The sequence below is a fragment of the Amia ocellicauda genome, unplaced genomic scaffold (assembly GCF_036373705.1).
Source record: "Amia ocellicauda isolate fAmiCal2 unplaced genomic scaffold, fAmiCal2.hap1 HAP1_SCAFFOLD_208, whole genome shotgun sequence".
NCBI lineage: Eukaryota > Metazoa > Chordata > Actinopteri > Amiiformes > Amiidae > Amia > Amia ocellicauda.
The window spans coordinates 31,723-47,346 of NW_027102771.1; the positions used below are offsets into that span (position 1 = coordinate 31,723).

Genomic DNA, 15,624 nt, shown 5'->3' on the forward strand with positions numbered 1-15,624 from the left:
ACATAGATCTAAGAAAAAACGTATGTCCGTATGTAATACCAATTTTATGTTCACATTTCCCTCTGTGCCTTTACAGTTCTTCGTTGACATTTTTTCTTCTTTTCTATTTATATTTCCTCCTCTGCATTTCGTCTACTCTGTAAATATAGATATAAAGAGAAAAACACCACCTCACCTTTTCAACTCACGTTCTCTTTCATATTTTGCCTTTGCTTGTTGTAGTGATGAGAAGGGCCAGAATGCATTGTACATTCATTTGTGCGACATGTATGGAGGATAATCCAAGGCAGAATTAAAAATAAATGCAGAGAGAAGATAATAATAAATACATGAATTATACATGTTGAACACAGAAATAAATCAATGGAGATTCATATCAACGTATTTTTTAATTCGAGTTCTTAGCAGACACCATAGCCAGGGTGACTTACAGATGTTAACGAGATATTACCACATTTTGTTTTCCTTACACTTAACCCATTGGCATGGGTGGGCATGAACTGGTGCAATCTAGCTAAAGTCCCTTGCTCAAGAGTAGTAAGTGTACCAGAGATTGCACACACCGTGCTGTGCTACAGGGTACAGAGCCCAAACCACTACTCCACACTGTATTCAAAAGTGATTATCTGTTCAAATGAATGTAGTGTTGTGGAAGTGTCTTATTGTAACAGAGTCTTATTATGAAAGAATTGAGATTAAACGGATTAAGCAACATGTCAGGTTATTGGGTGTCAATGACACATTAACAGTGTCGACAAGGTGTGATACAAGTGCGCATTTCTGTTGACTACGGTTCAGGTGAGAGGCAGCAGTCGGGTACAGGTTGAATTGAATGAGCAGATGGAGCCATGAACACATTGAATGTATGTTGCACCTCAGTCACACTGGTGCAATGGTTTGATAATCATCATGGAATGAGATTGGAGTGTGGTAGCGGTGACTTTGATGGTCCTCCCATGCCTGGTCCGGCACACTATGATGTAGTGCTGCTGGTCGCCAGATATGAGAAGAAAACAGTGAGAGTTGGTTGTAGATGCTGTCGAGCCAGGTAGGAGTCGAACCTACAGTCTTCTGATTCGTAGTCAGACGCGTTATCCATTGCGCCACTGGCCCCACGTTTGGACGCACTCAAGCAATCCGATGGAAACAGCTTCTTCTGTCCTGGAACAGGGTATCAGTGAACCCAAAGGGATGCAAAGTTCAGAGCGAACCTGCAGCCGGCGCTGCACAGGGCGGTGCTGCCACAGGAAGCAGCGGGGAATTAGCTCAGATGGTAGAGCGCTCGCTTAGCATGCGAGAGGTGGCGGGACCGATGCCCGCATTCTCCAGAGCTCCTTCATCTGCTACCAGACCCGTCTTCAGCCCGCAGGACAGCCCTGCTGAGATCCTCACAAGCATACGAGGGGTCGTCATTTTTCACTTCTTGATCACAACCACCATACCATTCGTAAATATATCCACCCCAATGTATTCACAACAAGAACAATACAGTGTATTCTGTTTTGAACAAACAGATGTATTTAGACTTCATCTAATATTCTGTATCAGTTCATATTACTTCGCTCTATGCTATAAAATATTACATTTTTACATAGATCTAAGAAAAAACGTATGTCCGTATGTAATACCAATTTTATGTTCACATTTCCCTCTGTGCCTTTACAGTTCTTCGTTGACATTTTTTCTTCTTTTCTATTTATATTTCCTCCTCTGCATTTCGTCTACTCTGTAAATAGAGATATAAAGAGAAAAACACCACCTCACCTTTTCAACTCACGTTCTCTTTCATATTTTGCCTTTGCTTGTTGTAGTGATGAGAAGGGCCAGAATGCATTGTACATTCATTTGTGCGACATGTATGGAGGATAATCCAAGGCAGAATTAAAAATAAATGCAGAGAGAAGATAATAATAAATACATGAATTATACATGTTGAACACAGAAATAAATCAATGGAGATTCATATCAACGTATTTTTTAATTCGATTTCTTAGCAGACACCATAGCCAGGGTGACTTACAGATGTTAACGAGATATTACCACATTTTGTTTTCCTTACACTTAACCCATTGGCATGGGTGGGCATTAACTGGTGCAATCCAGCTAAAGTCCCTTGCTCAAGAGTAGTAAGTGTACCAGAGACTGCACACACCGTGCTGTGCTACAGGGTACAGAGCCCAAACCACTACTCCACACTGTATTCAAAAGTGATTGTCTATTCAAATGAATGTAGTGTTGTGGAAGTGTCTTATTGTAACAGAGTCTTATTATGAAAGAATTGAGATTAAACGGATTAAGCAACATGTCAGGATATTGGGTGTCAATGACACATTAACAGTGTCGACAAGGTGTGATACAAGTGCGCATTTCTGTTGACTACGTTTCAGGTGAGAGGCAGCAGTCGGGTACAGGTTGAATTGAATGAGCAGATGGAGCCATGAAGACATTGAATGTATGTTGCACCTCAGTCACACTGGTGCAATGGTTTGATAATCATCATGGAATGAGATTGGAGTGTGGTAGCGGTGACTTTGATGGTCCTCCCATGCCTGGTCCGGCACACTATGATGTAGTGCTGCTGGTCGCCAGATATGAGAAGAAAACAGTGAGAGTTGGTTGTAGATGCTGTCGAGCCAGGTAGGAGTCGAACCTACAGTCTTCTGATTCGTAGTCAGACGCGTTATCCATTGCGCCACTGGCCCCACGTTTGGACGCACTCAAGCAATCCGATGGAAACAGCTTCTTCTGTCCTGGAACAGGGTATCAGTGAACCCAAAGGGATGCAAAGTTCAGAGCGAACCTGCAGCCGGCGCTGCACAGGGCGGTGCTGCCACAGGAAGCAGCGGGGAATTAGCTCAGATGGTAGAGCGCTCGCTTAGCATGCGAGAGGTGGCGGGACCGATGCCCGCATTCTCCAGAGCTCCTTCATCTGCTACCAGACCCGTCGTCAGCCCGCAGGACAGCCCTGCTGAGATCCTCACAAGCATACGAGGGGTCATCATTTTTCACTTCTTGATCACAACCACCATACCATTCGTAAATATATCCACCCCAATGTATTCACAACAAGAACAATACAGTGTATTCTGTTTTGAACAAACAGATGTATTTAGACTTCATCTAATATTCTGTATCAGTTCATATTACTTCGCTCTATGCTATAAAATATTACATTTTTACATAGATCTAAGAAAAAACGTATGTCCGTATGTAATACCAATTTTATGTTCACATTTCCCTCTGTGCATTTACAGTTCTTCGTTGACATTTTTTCTTCTTTTCTATTTATATTTCCTCCTCTGCATTTCGTCTACTCTGTAAATAGAGATATAAAGAGAAAAACACCACCTCACCTTTTCAACTCACGTTCTCTTTCATATTTTGCCTTTGCTTGTTGTAGTGATGAGAAGGGCCAGAATGCATTGTACATTCATTTGTGCGACATGTATGGAGGATAATCCAAGGCAGAATTAAAAATAAATGCAGAGAGAAGATAATAATAAATACATGAATTATACATGTTGAACACAGAAATAAATCAATGGAGATTCATATCAACATATTTTTTAATTCGATTTCTTAGCAGACACCATAGCCAGGGTGACTTACAGATGTTAACGAGATATTACCACATTTTGTTTTCCTTACACTTAACCCATTGGCATGGGTGGGCATTAACTGGTGCAATCTAGCTAAAGTCCCTTGCTCAAGAGTAGTAAGTGTACCAGAGATTGCACACACCGTGCTGTGCTACAGGGTACAGAGCCCAAACCACTACTCCACACTGTATTCAAAAGTGATTATCTGTTCAAATGAATGTAGTGTTGTGGAAGTGTCTTATTGTAACAGAGTCTTATTATGAAAGAATTGAGATTAAACGGATTAAGCAACATGTCAGGATATTGGGTGTCAATGACACATTAACAGTGTCGACAAGGTGTGATACAAGTGCGCATTTCTGTTGACTACGTTTCAGGTGAGAGGCAGCAGTCGGGTACAGGTTAAATTGAATGAGCAGATGGAGCCATGAACACATTGAATGTATGTTGCACCTCAGTCACACTGGTGCAATGGTTTGATAATCATCATGGAATGAGATTGGAGTGTGGTAGCGGTGACTTTGATGGTCCTCCCATGCCTGGTCCGGCACACTATGATGTAGTGCTGCTGGTCGCCAGATATGAGAAGAAAACAGTGAGAGTTGGTTGTAGATGCTGTCGAGCCAGGTAGGAGTCGAACCTACAGTCTTCTGATTCGTAGTCAGACGCGTTATCCATTGCGCCACTGGCCCCACGTTTGGACGCACTCAAGCAATCCGATGGAAACAGCTTCTTCTGTCCTGGAACAGGGTATCAGTGAACCCAAAGGGATGCAAAGTTCAGAGCGAACCTGCAGCCGGCGCTGCACAGGGCGGTGCTGCCACAGGAAGCAGCGGGGAATTAGCTCAGATGGTAGAGCGCTCGCTTAGCATGCGAGAGGTGGCGGGACCGATGCCCGCATTCTCCAGAGCTCCTTCATCTGCTACCAGACCCGTCTTCAGCCCGCAGGACAGCCCTGCTGAGATCCTCACAAGCATACGAGGGGTCGTCATTTTTCACTTCTTGATCACAACCACCATACCATTCGTAAATATATCCACCCCAATGTATTCACAACAAGAACAATACAGTGTATTCTGTTTTGAACAAACAGATGTATTTAGACTTCATCTAATATTCTGTATCAGTTCATATTACTTCGCTCTATGCTATAAAATATTACATTTTTACATAGATCTAAGAAAAAACGTATGTCCGTATGTAATACCAATTTTATGTTCACATTTCCCTCTGTGCCTTTACATTTCTTCGTTGACATTTTTTCTTCTTTTCTATTTATATTTCCTCCTCTGCATTTCGTCTACTCTGTAAATAGAGATATAAAGAGAAAAACACCACCTCACCTTTTCAACTCACGTTCTCTTTCATATTTTGCCTTTGCTTGTTGTAGTGATGAGAAGGGCCAGAATGCATTGTACATTCATTTGTGCGACATGTATGGAGGATAATCCAAGGCAGAATTAAAAATAAATGCAGAGAGAAGATAATAATAAATACATGAATTATACATGTTGAACACAGAAATAAATCAATGGAGATTCATATCAACGTATTTTTTAATTCGATTTCTTAGCAGACACCATAGCCAGGGTGACTTACAGATGTTAACGAGATATTACCACATTTTGTTTTCCTTACACTTAACCCATTGGCATGGGTGGGCATTAACTGGTGCAATCTAGCTAAAGTCCCTTGCTCAAGAGTAGTAAGTGTACCAGAGATTGCACACACCGTGCTGTGCTACAGGGTACAGAGCCCAAACCACTACTCCACACTGTATTCAAAAGTGATTGTCTATTCAAATGAATGTAGTGTTGTGGAAGTGTCTTATTGTAACAGAGTCTTATTATGAAAGAATTGAGATTAAACGGATTAAGCAACATGTCAGGATATTGGGTGTCAATGACACATTAACAGTGTCGACAAGGTGTGATACAAGTGCGCATTTCTGTTGACTACGGTTCAGGTGAGAGGCAGCAGTCGGGTACAGGTTGAATTGAATGAGCAGATGGAGCCATGAACACATTGAATGTATGTTGCACCTCAGTCACACTGGTGCAATGGTTTGATAATCATCATGGAATGAGATTGGAGTGTGGTAGCGGTGACTTTGATGGTCCTCCCATGCCTGGTCCGGCACACTATGATGTAGTGCTGCTGGTCGCCAGATATGAGAAGAAAACAGTGAGAGTTGGGTGTAGATGCTGTCGAGCCAGGTAGGAGTCGAACCTACAGTCTTCTGATTCGTAGTCAGACGCGTTATCCATTGCGCCACTGGCCCCACGTTTGGACGCACTCAAGCAATCCGATGGAAACTGCTTCTTCTGTCCTGGAACAGGGTATCAGTGCACCCAAAGGGATGCAAAGTTCAGAGCGAACCTGCAGCCGGCGCTGCACAGGGCGGTGCTGCCACAGGAAGCAGCGGGGAATTAGCTCAGATGGTAGAGCGCTCGCTTAGCATGCGAGAGGTGGCGGGACCGATGCCCGCATTCTCCAGAGCTCCTTCATCTGCTACCAGACCCGTCTTCAGCCCGCAGGACAGCCCTGCTGAGATCCTCACAAGCATACGAGGGGTCGTCATTTTTCACTTCTTGATCACAACCACCATACCATTCGTAAATATATCCACCCCAATGTATTCACAACAAGAACAATACAGTGTATTCTGTTTTGAACAAACAGATGTATTTAGACTTCATCAAATATTCTGTATCAGTTCATATTACTTCGCTCTATGCTATAAAATATTACATTTTTACATAGATCTAAGAAAAAACGTATGTCCGTATGTAATACCAATTTTATGTTCACATTTCCCTCTGTGCATTTACAGTTCTTCGTTGACATTTTTTCTTCTTTTCTATTTATATTTCCTCCTCTGCATTTCGTCTACTCTGTAAATAGAGATATAAAGAGAAAAACACCACCTCACCTTTTCAACTCACGTTCTCTTTCATATTTTGCCTTTGCTTGTTGTAGTGATGAGAAGGGCCAGAATGCATTGTACATTCACTTGTGCGACATGTATGTAGGATAATCCAAGGCAGAATTAAAAATAAATGCAGAGAGAAGATAATAATAAATACATGAATTATACATGTTGAACATAGAAATAAATCAATGGAGATTCATATCAACGTATTTTTTAATTCGATTTCTTAGCAGACACCAAAGCCAGGGTGACTTACAGATGTTAACGAGATATTACCACATTTTGTTTTCCTTACACTTAACCCATTGGCATGGGTGGGCATTAACTGGTGCAATCTAGCTAAAGTCCCTTGCTCAAGAGTAGTAAGTGTACCAGAGATTGCACACACCGTGCTGTGCGACAGGGTACAGAGCCCAAACCACTACTCCACACTGTATTCAAAAGTGATTGTCTATTCAAATGAATGTAGTGTTGTGGAAGTGTCTTATTGTAACAGAGTCTTATTATGAAAGAATTGAGATTAAACGGATTAAGCAACATGTCAGGTTATTGGGTGTCAATGACACATTAACAGTGTCGACAAGGTGTGATACAAGTGCGCATTTCTGTTGACTACGGTTCAGGTGAGAGGCAGCAGTCGGGTACAGGTTGAATTGAATGAGCAGATGGAGCCATGAACACATTGAATGTATGTTGCACCTCAGTCACACTGGTGCAATGGTTTGATAATCATCATGGAATGAGATTGGAGTGTGGTAGCGGTGACTTTGATGGTCCTCCCATGCCTGGTCCGGCACACTATGATGTAGTGCTGCTGGTCGCCAGATATGAGAAGAAAACAGCGAGAGTTGGGTGTCGATGCTGTCGAGCCAGGTAGGAGTCGAACCTACAGTCTTCTGATTCGAAGTCAGACGCGTTATCCATTGCGCCACTGGCCCCACGTTTGGACGCACTCAAGCAATCCGATGGAAACAGCTTCTTCTGTCCTGGAACAGGGTATCAGTGCACCCAAAGGGATGCAAAGTTCAGAGCGAACCTGCAGCCGGCGCTGCACAGGGCGGTGCTGCCACAGGAAGCAGCGGGGAATTAGCTCAGATGGTAGAGCGCTCGCTTAGCATGCGAGAGGTGGCGGGACCGATGCCCGCATTCTCCAGAGCTCCTTCATCTGCTACCAGACCCGTCTTCAGCCCGCAGGACAGCCCTGCTGAGATCCTCACAAGCATACGAGGGGTCGTCGTTTTTCACTTCTTGATCACAACCACCATACCATTCGTAAATATATCCACCCCAATGTATTCACAACAAGAACAATACAGTGTATTCTGTTTTGAACAAACAGATGTATTTAGACTTCTTCAAATATTCTGTATCAGTTCATATTACTTCGCTCTATGCTATAAAATATTACATTTTTACATAGATCTAAGAAAAAGCGTATGTCCGTATGTAATACCAATTTTATGTTCACATTTCCCTCTGTGCATTTACAGTTCTTCGTTGACATTTTTTCTTCTTTCCTATTTATATTTCCTCCTCTGCATTTCGTCTACTCTGTAAATAGAGATATAAAGAGAAAAACACCACCTCACCTTTTCAACTCACGTTCTCTTTCATATTTTGGCTTTGCCTGTTGTAGTGATGAGAAGGGCCAGAATGCATTGTACATTCATTTGTGCGACAGGCTATCATGTATGGAGGATAATCCAAGGCAGAATTAAAAATAAATGCAGAGAGAAGATAATAATATATACATTAATTATACATGTTGAGCATAGAAATAAATCAATGGAGATTCATATCAACATATCGTTAACTCGATTTCTTAGCAGACACCAAAGCCAGGGTGACTTACAGATGTTAACGAGATATTACCACATTTTGTTTTCCTTACACTTAACCCATTGGCATGGGTGGGCATTAACTGGTGCAATCTAGCTAAAGTCCCTTGCTCAAGAGTAGTAAGTGTACCAGAGATTGCACACACCGTGCTGTGCTACAGGGTACAGAGCCCAAACCACTACTCCACACTGTATTCAAAAGTGATTATCTGTTCAAATGAATGTAGTTTTGTGGAAGTGTCTTATTGTAACAGAGTCTTATTATGAAAGAATTGAGATTAAACGGATTAAGCAACATGTCAGGATATTGGGTGTCAAAAACACATTAACAGTGTCGACAAGGTGTGATACAAGTGCGCATTTCTGTTGACTACGGTTCAGGTGAGAGGCAGCAGTCGGGTACAGGTTGAATTGAATGAGCAGATGGAGCCATGAACACATTGAATGTATGTTGCACCTCAGTCACACTGGTGCAATGGTTTGATAATCATCATGGAATGAGATTGGAGTGTGGTAGCGGTGACTTTGATGGTCCTCCCATGCCTGGTCCGGCACACTATGATGTAGTGCTGCTGGTCGCCAGATATGAGAAGAAAACAGCGAGAGTTGGGTGTAGATGCTGTCGAGCCAGGTAGGAGTCGAACCTACAGTCTTCTGATTCGAAGTCAGACGCGTTATCCATTGCGCCACTGGCCCCACGTTTGGACGCACTCAAGCAATCCGATGGAAACAGCTTCTTCTGTCCTGGAACAGGGTATTAGCTCAGATGGTAGAGCGCTCGCTTAGCATGCGAGAGGTGGCGGGACCGATGCCCGCATTCTCCAGAGCTCCTTCATCTGCTACCAGACCCGTTTTCAGCCCGCAGGACAGCCCTGCTGAGATCCTCACAAGCATACGAGGGGTCGTCATTTTTCACTTCTTGATCACAACCACCATACCATTCGTAAATATATCCACCCCAATGTATTCACAACAAGAACAATACAGTGTATTCTGTTTTGAACAAACAGATGTATTTAGACTTCTTCAAATATTCTGTATCAGTTCATATTACTTCGCTCTATGCTATAAAATATTACATTTTTACATAGATCTAAGAAAAAGCGTATGTCCGTATGTAATACCAATTTTATGTTCACATTTCCCTCTGTGCATTTACAGTTCTTCGTTGACATTTTTTCTTCTTTCCTATTTATATTTCCTCCTCTGCATTTCGTCTACTCTGTAAATAGAGATATAAAGAGAAAAACACCACCTCACCTTTTCAACTCACTTTCTCTTTCATATTTTGGCTTTGCCTGTTGTAGTGATGAGAAGGGCCAGAATGCATTGTACATTCACTTGTGCGACATGTATGGAGGATAATCCAAGGCAGAATTAAAAATAAATGCAGAGAGAAGATAATAATAAATACATGAATTATACATGTTGAACACAGAAATAAATCAATGGAGATTCATATCAACGTATTTTTTAATTCGATTTCTTAGCAGACACCATAGCCAGGGTGACTTACAGATGTTAACGAGATATTACCACATTTTGTTTTCCTTACACTTAACCCATTGGCATGGGTGGGCATTAACTGGTGCAATCTAGCTAAAGTCCCTTGCTCAAGAGTAGTAAGTGTACCAGAGATTGCACACACCGTGCTGTGCTACAGGGTACAGAGCCCAAACCACTACTCCACACTGTATTCAAAAGTGATTGTCTATTCAAATGAATGTAGTGTTGTGGAAGTGTCTTATTGTAACAGAGTCTTATTATGAAAGAATTGAGATTAAACGGATTAAGCAACATGTCAGGATATTGGGTGTCAATGACACATTAACAGTGTCGACAAGGTGTGATACAAGTGCGCATTTCTGTTGACTACGTTTCAGGTGAGAGGCAGCAGTCGGGTACAGGTTGAATTGAATGAGCAGATGGAGCCATGAAGACATTGAATGTATGTTGCACCTCAGTCACACTGGTGCAATGGTTTGATAATCATCATGGAATGAGATTGGAGTGTGGTAGCGGTGACTTTGATGGTCCTCCCATGCCTGGTCCGGCACACTATGATGTAGTGTTGCTGGTCGCCAGATATGAGAAGAAAACAGTGAGAGTTGGTTGTAGATGCTGTCGAGCCAGGTAGGAGTCGAACCTACAGTCTTCTGATTCGTAGTCAGACGCGTTATGCATTGCGCCACTGGCCCCACGTTTGGACGCACTCAAGCAATCCGATGGAAACAGCTTCTTCTGTCCTGGAACAGGGTATCAGTGAACCCAAAGGGATGCAAAGTTCAGAGCGAACCTGCAGCCGGCGCTGCACAGGGCGGTGCTGCCACAGGAAGCAGCGGGGAATTAGCTCAGATGGTAGAGCGCTCGCTTAGCATGCGAGAGGTGGCGGGACCGATGCCCGCATTCTCCAGAGCTCCTTCATCTGCTACCAGACCCGTCTTCAGCCCGCAGGACAGCCCTGCTGAGATCCTCACAAGCATACGAGGGGTCGTCATTTTTCACTTCTTGATCACAACCACCATACCATTCGTAAATATATCCACCCCAATGTATTCACAACAAGAACAATACAGTGTATTCTGTTTTGAACAAACAGATGTATTTAGACTTCATCTAATATTCTGTATCAGTTCATATTACTTCGCTCTATGCTATAAAATATTACATTTTTACATAGATCTAAGAAAAAACGTATGTCCGTATGTAATACCAATTTTATGTTCACATTTCCCTCTGTGCCTTTACAGTTCTTCGTTGACATTTTTTCTTCTTTTCTATTTATATTTCCTCCTCTGCATTTCGTCTACTCTGTAAATAGAGATATAAAGAGAAAAACACCACCTCACCTTTTCAACTCACGTTCTCTTTCATATTTTGCCTTTGCTTGTTGTAGTGATGAGAAGGGCCAGAATGCATTGTACATTCATTTGTGCGACATGTATGGAGGATAATCCAAGGCAGAATTAAAAATAAATGCAGAGAGAAGATAATAATAAATACATTAATTATACATGTTGAGCATAGAAATAAATCAATGGAGATTCATATCAACGTATCTTTAACTCGATTTCTTAGCAGACACCAAAGCCAGGGTGACTTACAGATGTTAACGAGATATTACCACATTTTGTTTTCCTTACACTTAACCCATTGGCATGGGTGGGCATTAACTGGTGCAATCTAGCTAAAGTCCCTTGCTCAAGAGTAGTAAGTGTACCAGAGATTGCACACACCGTGCTGTGCTACAGGGTACAGAGCCCAAACCACTACTCCACACTGTATTCAAAAGTGATTATCTGTTCAAATGAATGTAGTTTTGTGGAAGTGTCTTATTGTAACAGAGTCTTATTATGAAAGAATTGAGATTAAACGGATTAAGCAACATGTCAGGATATTGGGTGTCAAAAACACATTAACAGTGTCGACAAGGTGTGATACAAGTGCGCATTTCTGTTGACTACGGTTCAGGTGAGAGGCAGCAGTCGGGTACAGGTTGAATTGAATGAGCAGATGGAGCCATGAACACATTGAATGTATGTTGCACCTCAGTCACACTGGTGCAATGGTTTGATAATCATCATGGAATGAGATTGGAGTGTGGTAGCGGTGACTTTGATGGTCCTCCCATGCCTGGTCCGGCACACTATGATGTAGTGCTGCTGGTCGCCAGATATGAGAAGAAAACAGCGAGAGTTGGGTGTAGATGCTGTCGAGCCAGGTAGGAGTCGAACCTACAGTCTTCTGATTCGTAGTCAGACGCGTTATCCATTGCGCCACTGGCCCCACGTTTGGACGCACTCAAGCAATCCGATGGAAACTGCTTCTTCTGTCCTGGAACAGGGTATCAGTGAACCCAAAGGGATGCAAAGTTCAGAGCGAACCTGCAGCCGGCGCTGCACAGGGCGGTGCTGCCACAGGAAGCAGCGGGGAATTAGCTCAGATGGTAGAGCGCTCGCTTAGCATGCGAGAGGTGGCGGGACCGATGCCCGCATTCTCCAGAGCTCCTTCATCTGCTACCAGACCCGTCTTCAGCCCGCAGGACAGCCCTGCTGAGATCCTCACAAGCATACGAGGGGTCGTCATTTTTCACTTCTTGATCACAACCACCATACCATTCGTAAATATATCCACCCCAATGTATTCACAACAAGAACAATACAGTGTATTCTGTTTTGAACAAACAGATGTATTTAGACTTCATCAAATATTCTGTATCAGTTCATATTACTTCGCTCTATGCTATAAAATATTACATTTTTACATAGATCTAAGAAAAAACGTATGTCCGTATGTAATACCAATTTTATGTTCACATTTCCCTCTGTGCATTTACAGTTCTTCGTTGACATTTTTTCTTCTTTTCTATTTATATTTCCTCCTCTGCATTTCGTCTACTCTGTAAATAGAGATATAAAGAGAAAAACACCACCTCACCTTTTCAACTCACGTTCTCTTTCATATTTTGCCTTTGCTTGTTGTAGTGATGAGAAGGGCCAGAATGCATTGTACATTCACTTGTGCGACATGTATGTAGGATAATCCAAGGCAGAATTAAAAATAAATGCAGAGAGAAGATAATAATAAATACATGAATTATACATGTTGAACATAGAAATAAATCAATGGAGATTCATATCAACGTATTTTTTAATTCGATTTCTTAGCAGACACCAAAGCCAGGGTGACTTACAGATGTTAACGAGATATTACCACATTTTGTTTTCCTTACACTTAACCCATTGGCATGGGTGGGCATTAACTGGTGCAATCTAGCTAAAGTCCCTTGCTCAAGAGTAGTAAGTGTACCAGAGATTGCACACACCGTGCTGTGCGACAGGGTACAGAGCCCAAACCACTACTCCACACTGTATTCAAAAGTGATTGTCTATTCAAATGAATGTAGTGTTGTGGAAGTGTCTTATTGTAACAGAGTCTTATTATGAAAGAATTGAGATTAAACGGATTAAGCAACATGTCAGGTTATTGGGTGTCAATGACACATTAACAGTGTCGACAAGGTGTGATACAAGTGCGCATTTCTGTTGACTACGGTTCAGGTGAGAGGCAGCAGTCGGGTACAGGTTGAATTGAATGAGCAGATGGAGCCATGAACACATTGAATGTATGTTGCACCTCAGTCACACTGGTGCAATGGTTTGATAATCATCATGGAATGAGATTGGAGTGTGGTAGCGGTGACTTTGATGGTCCTCCCATGCCTGGTCCGGCACACTATGATGTAGTGCTGCTGGTCGCCAGATATGAGAAGAAAACAGCGAGAGTTGGGTGTAGATGCTGTCGAGCCAGGTAGGAGTCGAACCTACAGTCTTCTGATTCGAAGTCAGACGCGTTATCCATTGCGCCACTGGCCCCACGTTTGGACGCACTCAAGCAATCCGATGGAAACAGCTTCTTCTGTCCTGGAACAGGGTATTAGCTCAGATGGTAGAGCGCTCGCTTAGCATGCGAGAGGTGGCGGGACCGATGCCCGCATTCTCCAGAGCTCCTTCATCTGCTACCAGACCCGTCTTCAGCCCGCAGGACAGCCCTGCTGAGATCCTCACAAGCATACGAGGGGTCGTCATTTTTCACTTCTTGATCACAACCACCATACCATTCGTAAATATATCCACCCCAATGTATTCACAACAAGAACAATACAGTGTATTCTGTTTTGAACAAACAGATGTATTTAGACTTCATCAAATATTCTGTATCAGTTCATATTACTTCGCTCTATGCTATAAAATATTACATTTTTACATAGATCTAAGAAAAAACGTATGTCCGTATGTAATACCAATTTTATGTTCACATTTCCCTCTGTGCATTTACAGTTCTTCGTTGACATTTTTTCTTCTTTTCTATTTATATTTCCTCCTCTGCATTTCGTCTACTCTGTAAATAGAGATATAAAGAGAAAAACACCACCTCACCTTTTCAACTCACTTTCTCTTTCATATTTTGGCTTTGCTTGTTGTAGTGATGAGAAGGGCCAGAATGCATTGTACATTCACTTGTGCGACATGTATGTAGGATAATCCAAGGCAGAATTAAAAATAAATGCAGAGAGAAGATAATAATAAATACATGAATTATACATGTTGAACACAGAAATAAATCAATGGAGATTCATATCAACGTATTTTTTAATTCGATTTCTTAGCAGACACCAAAGCCAGGGTGACTTACAGATGTTAACGAGATATTACCACATTTTGTTTTCCTTACACTTAACCCATTGGCATGGGTGGGCATTAACTGGTGCAATCTAGCTAAAGTCCCTTGCTCAAGAGTAGTAAGTGTACCAGAGATTGCACACACCGTGCTGTGCTACAGGGTACAGAGCCCAAACCACTACTCCACACTGTATTCAAAAGTGATTGTCTATTCAAATGAATGTAGTGTTGTGGAAGTGTCTTATTGTAACAGAGTCTTATTATGAAAGAATTGAGATTAAACGGATAAAGCAACATGTCAGGTTATTGGGTGTCAATGACACATTAACAGTGTCGACAAGGTGTGATACAAGTGCGCATTTCTGCTGACTACGTTTCAGGTGAGAGGCAGCAGTCGGGTACAGGTTGAATTGAATGAGCAGATGGAGCCATGAACACATTGAATGTATGTTGCACCTCAGTCACACTGGTGCAATGGTTTGATAATCATCATGGAATGAGATTGGAGTGTGGTAGCGGTGACTTTGATGGTCCTCCCATGCCTGGTCCGGCACACTATGATGTAGTGCTGCTGGTCGCCAGATATGAGAAGAAAACAGCGAGAGTTGGTTGTAGATGCTGTCGAGCCAGGTAGGAGTCGAACCTACAGTCTTCTGATTCGTAGTCAGACGCGTTATCCATTGCGCCACTGGCCCCACGTTTAGATGCAGTCAAGCAATCCGATGGAAACAGCTTCTTCTGTCCTGGAACAGGGTATCAGTGAACCCAAAGGGATGCAAAGTTCAGAGCGAACCTGCAGCCGGCGCTGCACAGGGCGGTGCTGCCACAGGAAGCAGCGGGGAATTAGCTCAGATGGTAGAGCGCTCGCTTAGCATGCGAGAGGTGGCGGGACCGATGCCCGCATTCTCCAGAGCTCCTTCATCTGCTATCAGACCCGTCTTCAGCCCGCAGGACAGCCCTGCTGAGATCCTCCCAAGCATACGAGGGGTCGTCATTTTTCACTTCTTGATCACAACCACCATACCATTCGTAAATATATCCACCCCAATGTATTCACAACAAGAACAATACAG

The 15,624-nt window shown here is 42.7% G+C and overlaps 10 non-coding genes across 10 annotated transcripts; all 10 read right to left on the bottom strand.

Moving 5' to 3' along the window:
• Positions 1-1,040: 1,040 nt before the first annotated feature.
• On the bottom strand, positions 1,041-1,113 carry trnar-acg (transfer RNA arginine (anticodon ACG)). Its single transcript has one exon. It is a non-coding gene; the product is annotated as a tRNA-Arg (tRNA).
• A 1,516-nt stretch (positions 1,114-2,629) lies between these two features.
• trnar-acg (transfer RNA arginine (anticodon ACG)) lies at positions 2,630-2,702 on the bottom strand. Its single transcript has one exon. It is a non-coding gene; the product is annotated as a tRNA-Arg (tRNA).
• Positions 2,703-4,218: 1,516 nt separating this feature from the next.
• On the bottom strand, positions 4,219-4,291 carry trnar-acg (transfer RNA arginine (anticodon ACG)). Its single transcript has one exon. It is a non-coding gene; the product is annotated as a tRNA-Arg (tRNA).
• A 1,516-nt stretch (positions 4,292-5,807) lies between these two features.
• On the bottom strand, positions 5,808-5,880 carry trnar-acg (transfer RNA arginine (anticodon ACG)). Its single transcript has one exon. It is a non-coding gene; the product is annotated as a tRNA-Arg (tRNA).
• A 1,516-nt stretch (positions 5,881-7,396) lies between these two features.
• trnar-ucg (transfer RNA arginine (anticodon UCG)) lies at positions 7,397-7,469 on the bottom strand. The gene has a single exon. It is a non-coding gene; the product is annotated as a tRNA-Arg (tRNA).
• Positions 7,470-8,992: 1,523 nt separating this feature from the next.
• On the bottom strand, positions 8,993-9,065 carry trnar-ucg (transfer RNA arginine (anticodon UCG)). The gene has a single exon. It is a non-coding gene; the product is annotated as a tRNA-Arg (tRNA).
• A 1,429-nt stretch (positions 9,066-10,494) lies between these two features.
• On the bottom strand, positions 10,495-10,567 carry trnar-acg (transfer RNA arginine (anticodon ACG)). The gene has a single exon. It is a non-coding gene; the product is annotated as a tRNA-Arg (tRNA).
• A 1,515-nt stretch (positions 10,568-12,082) lies between these two features.
• trnar-acg (transfer RNA arginine (anticodon ACG)) lies at positions 12,083-12,155 on the bottom strand. Its single transcript has one exon. It is a non-coding gene; the product is annotated as a tRNA-Arg (tRNA).
• A 1,516-nt stretch (positions 12,156-13,671) lies between these two features.
• On the bottom strand, positions 13,672-13,744 carry trnar-ucg (transfer RNA arginine (anticodon UCG)). The gene has a single exon. It is a non-coding gene; the product is annotated as a tRNA-Arg (tRNA).
• A 1,429-nt stretch (positions 13,745-15,173) lies between these two features.
• trnar-acg (transfer RNA arginine (anticodon ACG)) lies at positions 15,174-15,246 on the bottom strand. Its single transcript has one exon. It is a non-coding gene; the product is annotated as a tRNA-Arg (tRNA).
• Between the last annotated feature and the right edge of the window lie 378 nt (positions 15,247-15,624).